Here is a 13,299-nt window from a genome sequence, read left to right on the forward strand (position 1 = left end):
GGTCAGCACACATCATAGCAAGTGATTGAACTCAAGGCCTCCCAGTTGAACTCCCAAGAGGACACTTTGCATATTAGCCTTATATATATAGTAGAGGCTCATTGCAGAAGATTTCCTCCAGCATCCGGGCCTCAGGCCTTCACTCTGGCTGCTGCCTTCTGTCTTCGCTACGGACAGAGCCGTCAGTTGGTACTGCAGCCGGAGCACCGCTCCTGAAGCTCCCCCCACCCCAGCCCTCCCCTTCATAGCAGGCGTTCCGCCCCGCCAGGCTGGTCCATGCCTGCACGCTTGCTGCCCAGAGGCCTGAAGTGACTAGGGGGTAGGACTGCTGCCATCTTTGTAGGGTTAATTTGCATACTCACTCCTGATTGGCTGGTGAGTGTCAGGAAGTGACGGTCAATTTTCATGTTTCTCTTTTATTAGTGAAGATAGATATTGTAAAACTGCACTCCAGGAATAATAAAACTTCCACAACAGTGTGTTTATAACAGATTTTATAGGATCTGTTTCATCATGTTCTCAGCAGCATTTTTGGCTTTTGGCTTTGCTGTGCAAATCTCAGATTGTGTGAAGTAACTTGAGTTTCCTTCATTTATGGGAATGGGTGTCTAGAAATGCTTACCCTCTAATTAAGGGTATATTCTGCATCTAAAAGAATTTATCTCTTTTGACTATTAATTTTACATTTTAATTATTATTTTTATGCTAAATTTAAATTAGAACTAAGATTCTATTCTGGACTCGATAGGTTTGTTGCTTCTACCTATATGTCTTCTCACTATTTTGCCATGTAGATGAGTTTGCTCTTAGAGCTGCTTGTGAGTAGCTCATCTAGTTTCAGGTCATTTAACTTAAATTCTTTTTGCTAAATTATTCTAGTGAAATCATTATGCAAAAGGTATAAGGGATAATATTCGCTATAGTTTTTTATTATAATTTTTCTTTTATAGTTTCCTTGTAGAACTTTCACTATAGCATCAAATAAAATTTCTATTACCTATACTATCATTGTTGTAAATGTAAGAATATTTCCTAAAATTTGAAAACAGAAAACATATTATCTTATGTTCCACACATTTAACAAACAGTTATTTTACAGCATTCACCATGCTAGGCATGTTGGAGAAGTATTTTAACTCAAGAAAGAAAACAGTAGAAGGCATTGATCACATACAACATAGTAGCACTTAATTGTTTTTGAAAATGTACTGTGTTCTAAGTGCTTTTCATTCATTTTCTAATTTAAAACTCCACTTATTTAAAATGGCGGGGTAAGGAGTATTTCTTTCCTACTTCTAACATTTCCTTTCTTGTGGAGTGCACCTATTTTGCATTTCTCCTCATCTCTTAAGGTCTTTTATCCTCTTGTCACCTGGTTAGATGGAGTGACTTCTCTTCTTGATAAAGTTGGACTTGCTTGGTTGGATGGTTCTTTCTGAAAAGTGATATCCTTGCACATAGCATATGTTCATTGCTGTACACTTTATAAGGTCAGGATTGCATGATGGATATATCTGTCTAATCCTGCTGTGAAATGTCAGAGATCCATCCACTTGCTCATAGACATAAATCATAATCATGAAGATAAATCTTAAAACTAATAAGGGAGATATTTTAGTCTCCAGATACTAAGTTTTTTTTACTTCTCTATTGATTAAGAATTCACGTAAGAAATGTGTATTATTTATTGAGTTGCCCTTACAGCACCAATAATAAGTTCTAATTTTAGTCTTGTTTGATAGTTTTTTTTAATTACTTTATTGATTAAGGTATCACATATTTGTCCTCATCCCCCTGGCCCCCATTCCCATCCCAAAACCCTCCCCACACATGCCCCCACCCCCCTGCTGTCTGTGACCACCGGTTAGGCTCATATGCATGCACACAAGTCCTTTGGTTGATCTCTCTCCCCTATCCCCACCCTCCCTTACCTTCCCTCTGAAGTCTGACAATCTGATTGATGCTGTTCTTATTCATCAGTCTATGATGTTCATCATTTCCCCTAGATTAGTTGAGCTCATGTGATACTAGAAATATACTTATAAGAACCGAAAATGAAACAAGCAATAATGGTTATGCTGAGAGACAAGTCTATAGTGAGTTTCTTTCTGGGCCAACAGTTCTTTTGAGTCCCAGTTTCTATGTCAAATTATTCCTTATGTGTACATGTCAGCAATAATATTTCAGTTCTGGATGGTGGACAAATGGTGGTAATGCAGGTGCGACCCTCTCTGGTTTGGTCCTGGGCAACCTGCAGTGGAGCACAGCTGCTGGCTGCTAGTATGGCAAGGTATCATCAGCATCTTACATCTCTGGACTGTTTAACAGTTTTTAAAAAAAATCTAGCTTATTGTGGTTTAGTATAATAGTTGTTAGACCAGGTAATTGTGAAACCAAAGTTTGCAGCCAGCTTCTTCACAATCAGAAAGCCTATGCTTATAACCAATTCATTATACCATCCTATATAATCCTATATAATAAAAGAGTAATATGCAAATTAACCCTAATGGCAGAACAACGGCTGGACCAGTCACTATGAGGCACACTTACCACCTCTTGGTCCCTTTCTCCTGCCGGAGGGTTTTGATTGCCTGATGGCCACTCACTGCAAGGTTGGGGCCAGTGAGTGGGCAGGAACAGCTGACCTCTTGGTCTCTTCCCCCTGCCGTCAGCTAACGAGGAACTAGGGGTAGATGGCAGCAGGGGGCGGGGCCGACTGCAGGCAGTTGGGAAAGATGGCCTGTTTGCAGGCCAGGCCTAGGGACCATACCCATGCATGAATTTTATGCACTGGGCCTCTAGTTTCTTATAAAAGAATATAGTTAAAGAGCAAGTTAGATGCACAGACTGGACAAGCAAATGGAATGAACAATGACTATCTTCATAGCCTAGAATCATGGCTGTTTCCAGGTTTTGAGGAATAAAAGTCTTGTTCAGCTTGGGAACATTGGAGTATACTGTAGTGAATTGCAAATGCTTTACTACATTCATTTAAGTCTCTATTGAATACCTAAAGAAAATATATACTTTTAATTGTTAATGTTTAATGCAGCTATGGCACAGGTCAGATAAATTATATGTAAAGCAGTTTGTAACACTCATAAATTCTTAGGTTCCTGCTTAGTTTTGATCAGAGGCAGGTTGTTTTTTTTTTGTTTGTTTGTTTGTTTTTGTTTTTTGTTTTAGAGTAGAAAGTTTATCTTGGGAATATTGAATTGTTCAAGGCATTAGGAAATAAGTTTCTCAATGCTTAATATAAAAATGCTTATTTTTCATGAGAATATTTACTGCTATTACTATGCCACATAGCTTTGTTACATCTAGTCATCTAGAAGAGAGCATCTCCCAGCTCAGAAGTTGTATAAATATTTGATGATCTCAGGCTTGTGATAACACAATCTTATTTTTAGTTTTTAAAATGTCTCCTTTTACCTAGGCACACTTCCTTGATTTACCACCTGAGATATTCTTTAGAAATAAACTTTTAATCAGAAAGGCCCAGTGTTGTTTATTTTAATACCTTGTTTAATAAAGCATTGACATTAGTACCTGTAATCTGAAGTTTCATAATTTCAATTTTTTATTTTAGTTACTATCTGGTTACTATTCTTCCAACTCTGAATTCATTAAACTTTTCTTAATGCCTTCATTACAAAGAGATAGTTTATGAACTGGCCAAAGTTTTCAAACCAATGTTTGGTTTTATTTTCATTTTAAGGTATGCATTAACTTTGGCATGTTTCTGACAAATGCTATTATACAAATATTGTACTAGAGGACCGACTGGTGCACAAATTCATGCATAAGTGGGGTCCCTCTGCCTGGCCAGTGATTGTTGCCAATCGGGGCTGTGAGAGGTTGGCTGGGGGAGGGGCTGCAGGAGGTTGGCCAGTGGGGGGAAGGGTCATTGGAGCTTGGCTGTGGGAGCGCACTGACCACCAGGGGGCAGCTCCTGCATTGAGCATCTGCCTCTTGGTGGTCAGTGTGCATCATAGCAACTGGTTGTTCCATCGTTTGGTTGTTAGGTCATTTGGTTGCTTAGGCTTTTATATATATAAATTAAAGGTCACTGGGCAACATATCTATTATTAGACCCAATATCATACATTCTACTGAAGAGTTTTGTTTGGAAAGTTTCACATGCCATGCCCATCCAAAAATGTGGGGGTGGGGTTGGGGGGGGAAGTAAAGTCATTTTCACAGCTTAGTATAATTTCATGAAGTAGCCTGCTATATTGGAAAATATGTGGGCTTTGCAGTCAGGGACAATTAAGTTCACATTCCACACTTCTTACATGTGTGATGTTGGAAAAATTGCTTAAGTTTGTTAATCTGCAGTTTCATCAACCTTAAGAGTAGTGATGACTATAAGTACTTTGCAAAACTATTGAAAGAACTTTTAGATACTCTACATCAAATGTTTGGCATTTAGTTATTGCTCATTACATTAAAACAATTTTTTATTTGGATAAAATGATGAAATAATATAAACATATCCTTTAAAGACCTTGAGATATCATGCACTCAGCTCCTCTAGGCAAATGTATGTCTGAGACAAGAGGAGGTGGCAGAGAAGCTCAGCACCTCAGCTCTCTTCCTGTGTTACTCCAAAGTCCTCTGCTGGTGTGCAATTTCACTTATCTTTGGGGAGCTGAAGTTTCTCTCTGAAAGAAATGTTTACATAATTTAGGTAAATGCCGTGGGGTTCCTTAAACTAATCCATTCTTCCTCTTTTGTGCTTTCTCTTTACTAACAATATTAGACACTTTCCCACTTGACAATGATTTATGCATCTCAATTTTTCAGATTTCCTGCTGCTGGTGATTGTATATCCCAAGGCACTTGTCATAATTTACTTCAATCTTGGCAAATACACTTGGATAAAAGGTGTATTCTTGCAAATGAAGATAGGCTAATACCAAAGGAAGACTTTTATTTTTCCCTTCTAGGCACATTGCAGGGCTACAATTGTATGTTCTCCAACAAGTATTGTAATTATAGAGGGGGAAAAATGATCCTCCTATGAGGTATTTGAAACTTCTCTTGGTGTAAGAAGTTGCACTTAATTTGCAGTAGCATGGATATAATGCTTTCTTTGGAATATTTTCAGTATCTAGACTTGTTAACATCAAAGACATAATATGAAATGTTTAGTTTAACACTTTCTTTTAATTTTTTTCACTTTTATGAAGTTGATAAATAATGCAGTTGTTTGACATTCAATTATCCATTAAAATTTTTATATTTGTTCTCCATATTTCTCTTCTGATGTTTAAATTATTATTACAAATTCTCATTTTTAATTCCCACATGTGATTTGGTATCACAAATGTCACTTGATTTCTGAAGTTCTTTGATTATAAAATATCCTAAATTATTCCTTTAAAAAAAAAAAGAAAATCTTATTGCATAGAAATGTAAAAACTATATTTTATTCTATGGACTTATTTTTAAATTTAGTGAATTTGATTTATTATAACTTTTAAAAATTATTTTAATAAATATTAAATTGATACATAAACATTTATAAAATATGTACAAGGCACAGAGAATGGATGCAGATTAAGAAATAAAATGACACTGTTAGCTTTAAAGTCTTCTGTTCATACCTCTTATTTTTCTCCCATCTATCCAGATTGCACAAATCAATAGTAAACTTATTTATTAACTTCCTCTACTTTATTATAACACAAATCTTTAACTTTTACAATGTATTTTGCTTAGATTTATTTTGAACTTTACATTTAAGGAGTAATAAATATTGCTTTGCAATTAATTTTTCTTTCCTCAATAATATTTTCCTAGAGCTAACCATATTGTTACACATAGTTTATTCTATCACCCTGTGCAAAAGCAACTTCTACAAGAAAGTGGCCACTGATTTTGACTGTGACAATAAATTCCTCTATATGAATATGCCACAACTTATTTACCTATTCTATTGTGGGGGTCCTTGGAACTGTTTTCTATTATTGTATTCATTTGTTTTGTTTTTGCTGTTATAACCAATGATGTTATGAACATTCCCCTACTTATATGACTTATAAAGGGCTATACATTCCATATATATCTTTTACTTACTTTGCTAACCTCTCTATTATTATTTCTTCATCTATATAATGGGGGAAAATCATATTTAATCCATAGGGTGCATTGAGGATTAACTAAGATATATGTGTATATACTAGTATATAGTGTTTAATAGTTTATTCAATTTTTATTACTATTGCTAATCATGATGATGTTTTCAAAGTTGGCAGACCATCTAGTATCAAAGCTGTATGTAAACTGTGCTTAGAAGGAAAGATAATCAGAGGCAAAGCTCATCCAACTGATGACCATTATTTAACATTTGGTCAAACATTTTCAAACTTCAAAGGAACAATATCATAAAATTAGAAAAAAGTGGTTGGGAGTAAGAAGTATGTGCATGGATTTCTTGGAATACCCTCAACTTGTGACAACAGTTGTTACCCACAAAATGCTCACCAAAGGGAATTCTCTGCAGAAGATGGTATCAATGATGCAGTGGACAGAGTGACTCATTATACAAATATTAAGCACTTGTCCTGTCACCCTTGTGTTTGCTCCAGGGTATCAGAATGGCGCTGATATCTGGATTCAACAATGTGGGTTTTCCCTGACTAGGGCTGGCTACTGCTATTGCTGAGACTCCTCCAAACCAGCAGAAACAAAACTGAGCCTCAGTCGCTTGGTGAAAGGTTGATTTCATTGTATATGTCTATAATGGAGGAGGTGGTGATTTATAGTCCCTGGAATAGATACTTATTGCAGTTATTAACTTGCTTTTGCTTCCTTTCCTGCTTCTGCCAGAATTACTATAGCTAAACTGTCTTAATTCCCTATATTTACTAAAACAGATTATTTCACCACAAAATTTATCTAACAGTGAAATCAATGGGCTATGTTCTTACTATGGCCCCTGTCACCCATAAGCAACTGAACTGAAGTGAGAGTCATGAAACCTCAGTTGTAATGCCAGTTAGAAAAGAAAAGATTACTTTTTGTAAAAAATAAATGCATGTTGATTTTTTTCAGACTTTGGATTTTATTTAATTTTATGTAAATCTTTTAGCATCTATTGAGAAAGTTATATTTTTCTTTATTTCTATAACAAAAAGTTCACTGATTTTTTTTATAATCTATCCTCTTTTTATTCGTTTAAAATTTTTTTTCCTTTGTGCACTTTTTTTTATTAAATTATTATCTGTGTACATATTTTAGCATTGCCTCCCTTCCCATACATACCCTCCCTCCCCAGAGTTTTGTGTCCATTAGTTGTACTTATATCCATGTATACAAGTCCTCCGGTTACACCCCTATGTTCATAGCAGCACAATCTACAATAGCTAGAATCTGGAAACAGCCTAGGTGCCCATCAGCAGATGATTGGATCAAAAAAAACCATGGTACATCTACACAATGGAATACTATGCTGTCATAAAAAAGAAGGAATTCTCATCATTTGCAGCAACCTGGATGGAATTGGAGAACATCATGCTGAGTGAAATAAGCCAGTCAATGAAAGAGAAATACCACATGGTCTCACTCATTTATGGATATTAAAGAACATTATAAACTGATGAACCAAAAGACAGATATAAAGACAGTAAAGCAACAAGCAGACTGTCAAATTACAGCAGGGAGGGTAGGGAGATCTGGGGGAGATAAGAGTTCACTGATTTTTAAAGAGAGAGGAAGACAGTGGAAGAGAGAGACATGTGAATGTGAGAGCTAACATTGATAGGCTACCCCCTCTGCCCCCCCATCCCTATCCCCCAACCAGGGACTGAGCCCTATAAATTGAGCTCTGCAACCAGTGATTGGGAATAGAAACAACAACCTTTTGGTGATGGGATGATGCCCAACCAACTGTGACATATTGGCCAGGGCTTCTTTATGAATTTCATTACTATCATTAGTTTTCCTAAAACCAACATTTTTTTCTGTAGAAACCAATTTCAATATACATTACTTCATTTTTTTATTTGTTCATTATATTATCTTCATTATTCATTACTAGTTTCAATTTGCTAATTATTTCTTTTTAAAGTGGAGGGTTGGAGGAGAATAGAACAAAAGGTGTAATCTCCAAATGCTTTAGGCCAAAGAATGAATCAAAATGGAAAGATAAACTAGAGAGATACAAAGAGATAGGAATAGAAATCTTGGTGAAAAGTTAGGTGGGGAGATAAGTAAAAGTGACTACTTACTAACTCAGTGCTTACTAACTCAACACATCCAGATCTAAGCCTTCCTCATTTGATTCAGCAGACCCTCAAGTTCCCCCAAAAGTTTCAGGGTGTTGATCTGTGAGTGCCTTGTGCGGGGCCTGGATGAGGTTGGTTGATCTATTTGGAAATGTCTTTTGTGTGAAGCGTATCCTTGGGCATGTGGAGGTATTATTGATTTGAGAAAATGCTAAGTAACTGATTTACTATCTGAAAAATGTAAAGTTCTGAAAGTTTAAGGTCTCTTGCCAAAAAGAGGTTTTAAAGCTAACACCTTAATTTTAATGGAGAAAGGGAATGACAAGCACTTCCCACCCAGAACAGGTAATCCAATTCCAACCATCAGCTATGTTTAAACAATGTGTCCATTTACACTTGAATGGCTACACCTTTTGATAGCCTAAGGGCAAGTTTACATATAAACAAGTTTGCTCTCAATTCCCAGGGCAGAAAAAAAAAACAAAAACAAGGTTTAAAATTATTAGATTTTAAAATTTATTCTTAGAAGTGTAAAAGTTTATTAATTAAAACAACAACAACAACAACAACAAAAAGGAGATTGAAAAACCTGATGAACAATAATAGCGGTTCATTGTAGTAGAGTCGAGTCGGGGATATGGGAGGGGAGTGGACTGACTGTTGGAGGGGGGGGGAGGGAGGGAGAGGAAGAGACTGAACATAAACTGTGCACCTATTGATGAGGACAATGGGAGGTGGGGAGGGGGTGGAGGGTGGGGTGGGAACCTGGTGGAAGGGGGAAGAAATGAGGAACCTTTGTAATAATATGAACAATAAAGATTGATTTAAAAAAAAGTGACTACTTAGTCTAGGATCATTTAGCAAATTGGGTAAATGTCATTATCAACAAAGTTCAAGAGGAATGAATTTTGGTGAAAAGATAATGAATTATATTATGTGCATTTGGGTGGATCTTTGGGATATCCAGGTAGAGCATTCCAATAAGCAAATGGATAAACTAGTATGGTACTTTTGGCTGATATACAGACTTGGAGATAAATAAAAATAAATACTCTGAGAAGGGGTAAGATACTAAGAGGGAATATAACATTGGAAAATAAAATTACAAAGCACTCACGAGTTCAAATAAAGGGAAATATTTTGAGATTACTAGGTATTTTTGCCAGATAGAGTGAAATGGGCGGGTTTATTCTGAGGCAGTTTTTGCTTTGTTTTAAAATTTATGTCTTTTTTGTATTGAAGGGACATATTTGGTAGAGAGAAAATTTGATGACATGAGAACAAATCTCTCAGGAGAAGAGAGTAAAAGAGATTATAGAAACAGCCTTCAAGGGGAAAGACAACTTTGTTTGCATTGCTGAGGAGGAAATAATGCTACAAATAAAATTGGTTGAGGGAGAAGTGATAATTTGATATGGTCAATTTTCTCTTTGAAGTAAAAATGTGGAATCATTTATTGAGATAGAACAAATTGTGGTATGATAGATATGCCAGAAACCTTTGGATTTAAAGATGCTGCATAATTGTGTATTTTTCAACACCTCACCAGCAAAAGTGCAGAGGGATGTTATATATCAGCCATTTTCTTACCATAAAATCCTTCTTAGATAACTAGCATAAAAAATAAACAATTTATCAACACATTAAATTGATGAGAGTTGCTATGTGAGGGCAATGGAAAAAAGCACAACTTGAAATTTTGGATAAAGTTCCTCTCATGTTTTTTTTTGTTTGTTTGTTTGTTTTTTTTTCTAATTTGAAAACTATGGTCATGAGAACTCAAAGGGATTGAATAAACAAAATTAAGTTTAGTTTCCATTATAATCAAGTGAGGAGTTAGTACGGTTGCAGAGGTATATTGACAACTTCTGCTTACCTTGAACAAAGGATATTGATACATTTGAAGTTCATCAAAATTGTGTAGGTTGAATAAATCAGTTAAGACTAATATTCAACTCCTGCACTAAGGTCATAATAGTTTACTTCTAAAGAATTGTCATCAGAGAAACTATTATTTAATTAAATAAAAATCATTTTCCAGAGATAGATGATAGCATGATAACTGGTGCTAAAGAAGGCTGTGTATCATCAATTTTTAACACTACAATTTTCAAAGTTCTATGTAACACAACAAAATGAGTTGTGTTAAGTAATTTTAGATGTTGTCTAGACAATTGACAATAATTTATTAGTATAAGCCAGTGAATTATAATTTCAAATTTAAAAGCTCCTAACTTTGGAGGGGTTTAATATAATCTTTGATTATTCTAAAATGACCAAATAACTAAAGTTAATAATTGGCATACAGGGTAAAATGTCAACGATTTATTTGAGAAAGAAATGTCAAAGATTTATTTGAGAGAGAAACATTAATAGGAGTACTGGAAAATCTTGGAAATGAAGGAAAGTGGAATAAAGAAATGCATAAGAGAAAGACCACCTTACTAGCAAATCTGGCATCATGGAAGGAATATTTGATTAGATTAGAAAGGCTAAATTCACATCCTATTTTTAGCTAACTGTGATCTTAACTATTTCACCATTTTGGGCTTACAATTTATCATTTGTATACTAGAGGTAATAATATGTGTCCTATTTTCTTCAAAGTACAGGTGTGAATGGTTGATCAACTTTTCTTATTACTATGAGTGGTCTCTAGGAATTCCCTAGATGTTTGAGCCAAACCAGGCAAATTGTTTCATCTGCACATCTGTAGAATAAAAAGGATCTCTGCCCTGTACAATAAAAGTAATCAAATCAATTTGAATAAGATTTCTTCTGATAATTCTAATTGTGTATAGAAACAAATCTCTCATTGGTCAGAAAAAGCAACACTATTTATCTCATGGCTATTTTAGATTTAGACACTTCCTGGGGATAGATTTGTATTTATTAAGGTTGGTTTTCATTTTTTTTTTTTTTTTTTTTTTTTAGCACATAGTAAGTGTTTGGGTTTTCATTTTCTTTACATGTCTAGCTGTGAACACTGCTTCATATTTATTTGACTTTGTTACATCTGTTGGTAAGGCAACTGTGTTTAAAAAAGAAAAAATCCAAAATCTATCCTAAAAATCTAACTTCTGAACCTCTTACCCTATCATAATACTTTTCCAGTTTCTTTTATTTTGTAGAATGCAATAATACAAGCACTGATCTAGGCATGCTTTTTACAAGGAAGCATGATTTTGACATCAAGAAGTCTAAAGGGCCCAGCTGGTGTGACTCAGTGATTGAGCATTGGCCTATGAACCAGAAGTTCACAGTTCAATTCCCTGTCAGGGCACATGTGTGCATTGTGGGCTCATTCCCCAGTAGGGGGTGTGCAGAAGGCAGCAAATCAATGATTCTCTTTCACCATTAATGTTTCTCTCTCTCTCTCTCTCTCTCTCTCTCTCTCTCTCTCTCTCTCTCTCTCTCTCTCCCTTTCCTCACTGAAATAAAAAGTGTATATAAAAAGAAAAAGAAGTCTAATGGAAATATCAGTCCTTAGATAAATTTTAGCTTACTACAAATATATAATAATTAATAGTCCAATGTAAATTTTGGGAAAATAATTGAGATCTCCTGATAATCTATTACTAAATATTATATTTATTTTATTATACTCGAGGCCCTGTGCACAAAATTTGTGCATAGGGGTGCGAGGAGTTCTTCAGCCCAGCCTGTACCCACTCCAATCAGAGATATCTTCAGGGGATGTCTGACTGCCAGTTTAGGCCCGATCCTTAAATTGACAATTGGACATCTCTCTCTCAACCGGGACTGCTGGCTTCTAACTGCTCACCTGCCTGCCTTTCTGATCACCCCTAACCACTCTCCCTGCTGGCCTACTTGCCCCCAACTGCTCTCCCCCACTGGCCTGCTCTCACTCAACTTCCCTCCCGCCAGCCTGATTGCCTCCAACTTGCCCCCCACCAGCCACTGGTATGAGCACCCCCAATTGCCCCTACTGCTGGCCTACTTGCTCCCAACTGCCCTCTCCTCCTAGCCTGATTACCCCTAACCACCTCTGCCTCAGCCCTGCCACCATGGCTTTGTCTAGAAGGACATAGGGAAGGTCTCCTGGTCTAATTAACATATTATCCTTTTATTAATATAGATGCTATTGTTAATCATATTATTTCTAAATCATTCATGCATACAATATTTAAATGCTTGCTAAACTTACTACTACACTTGATGGTAATTTCAAGAATGAGCTCATGGAACATTTTTAGAACTCAAAGAATATTTACCTGATTATACTGGGGAGGGGGGGGGTGGAGAGAATCTGTTTTCAGTAGAAATTTACACTAGGCAACCAGCCTTTAGCAATATCAGCAGTCCTGTCATCTCTCTGGTTGTTCCAAGCCTCTCTGCATGGCCAAGCAGCTAGGTAGGTCATTTGTCACAGAACATAAAGGAGACAACTCAAACCTACCAGCCTGTAGTAATTCTTGCTATAATTCCATCTTTGCATAATCAGGGAGATGAACTGCTAGCAGTCTGCTCATGTGCAAAAGGACAGCAACATCTTTGAGTTAGGTTTCCATGTGCACCCATAAACTTTTATGAGGGGTCTATGAACTGATCAGAAAAACACATTAAAAAATTAGATATTCCTTTTTAAAATATTTTACTTTTAAATAAAAACACAGTGATAGCAAACAACTCTTTTAATTTGAAGGACATTTTTCTTTTTTTTTTAGTGAATAACTTTGTCCCAATTAAGGCTGTTTTGGATTTTAAAAGAGCTTATACTGGCACATCCCAATACGATGTACTATTGAGTCCATTTGACCTCCTAGTCAACCAAACTTGAGAACTACATAAGAGCAGGAATTTACACTTGATACTACTGTTGAATTTATTTGACATAAACAAGCTTCTATTTCAAAATTTTATATATATATATATATATATATATATATATATATATATAAACAAATTAAATGTGCCTACTTTAAGACATAATTTTTCTGTTATAATTTTTAATTGAAAATATATAGCAAAACTAAAGAATGTCCTTGGAGAAATGTGAAATAAATCAATATGACACCATCATTTTCTTAAAATAATATACAATCTA

At 35.6% G+C, this 13,299-nt stretch overlaps 1 long non-coding RNA gene across 1 annotated transcript; it reads right to left on the bottom strand.

Annotated features, from left to right (window-relative positions):
- Nucleotides 1-759: 759 nt before the first annotated feature.
- On the bottom strand, nt 760-13,080 carry LOC123653257. The gene is made up of 3 exons (XR_006742950.1): nt 13,067-13,080; nt 7,960-7,967; nt 760-917 (listed from the first exon to the last, which is right to left on the bottom strand). It is a non-coding gene; the product is annotated as an uncharacterized LOC123653257 (long non-coding RNA).
- Nucleotides 13,081-13,299: the final 219 nt, after the last annotated feature.

Source organism: Pipistrellus kuhlii, unplaced genomic scaffold (genome assembly GCF_014108245.1).
Source record: "Pipistrellus kuhlii isolate mPipKuh1 unplaced genomic scaffold, mPipKuh1.p scaffold_m20_p_3, whole genome shotgun sequence".
NCBI lineage: Eukaryota > Metazoa > Chordata > Mammalia > Chiroptera > Vespertilionidae > Pipistrellus > Pipistrellus kuhlii.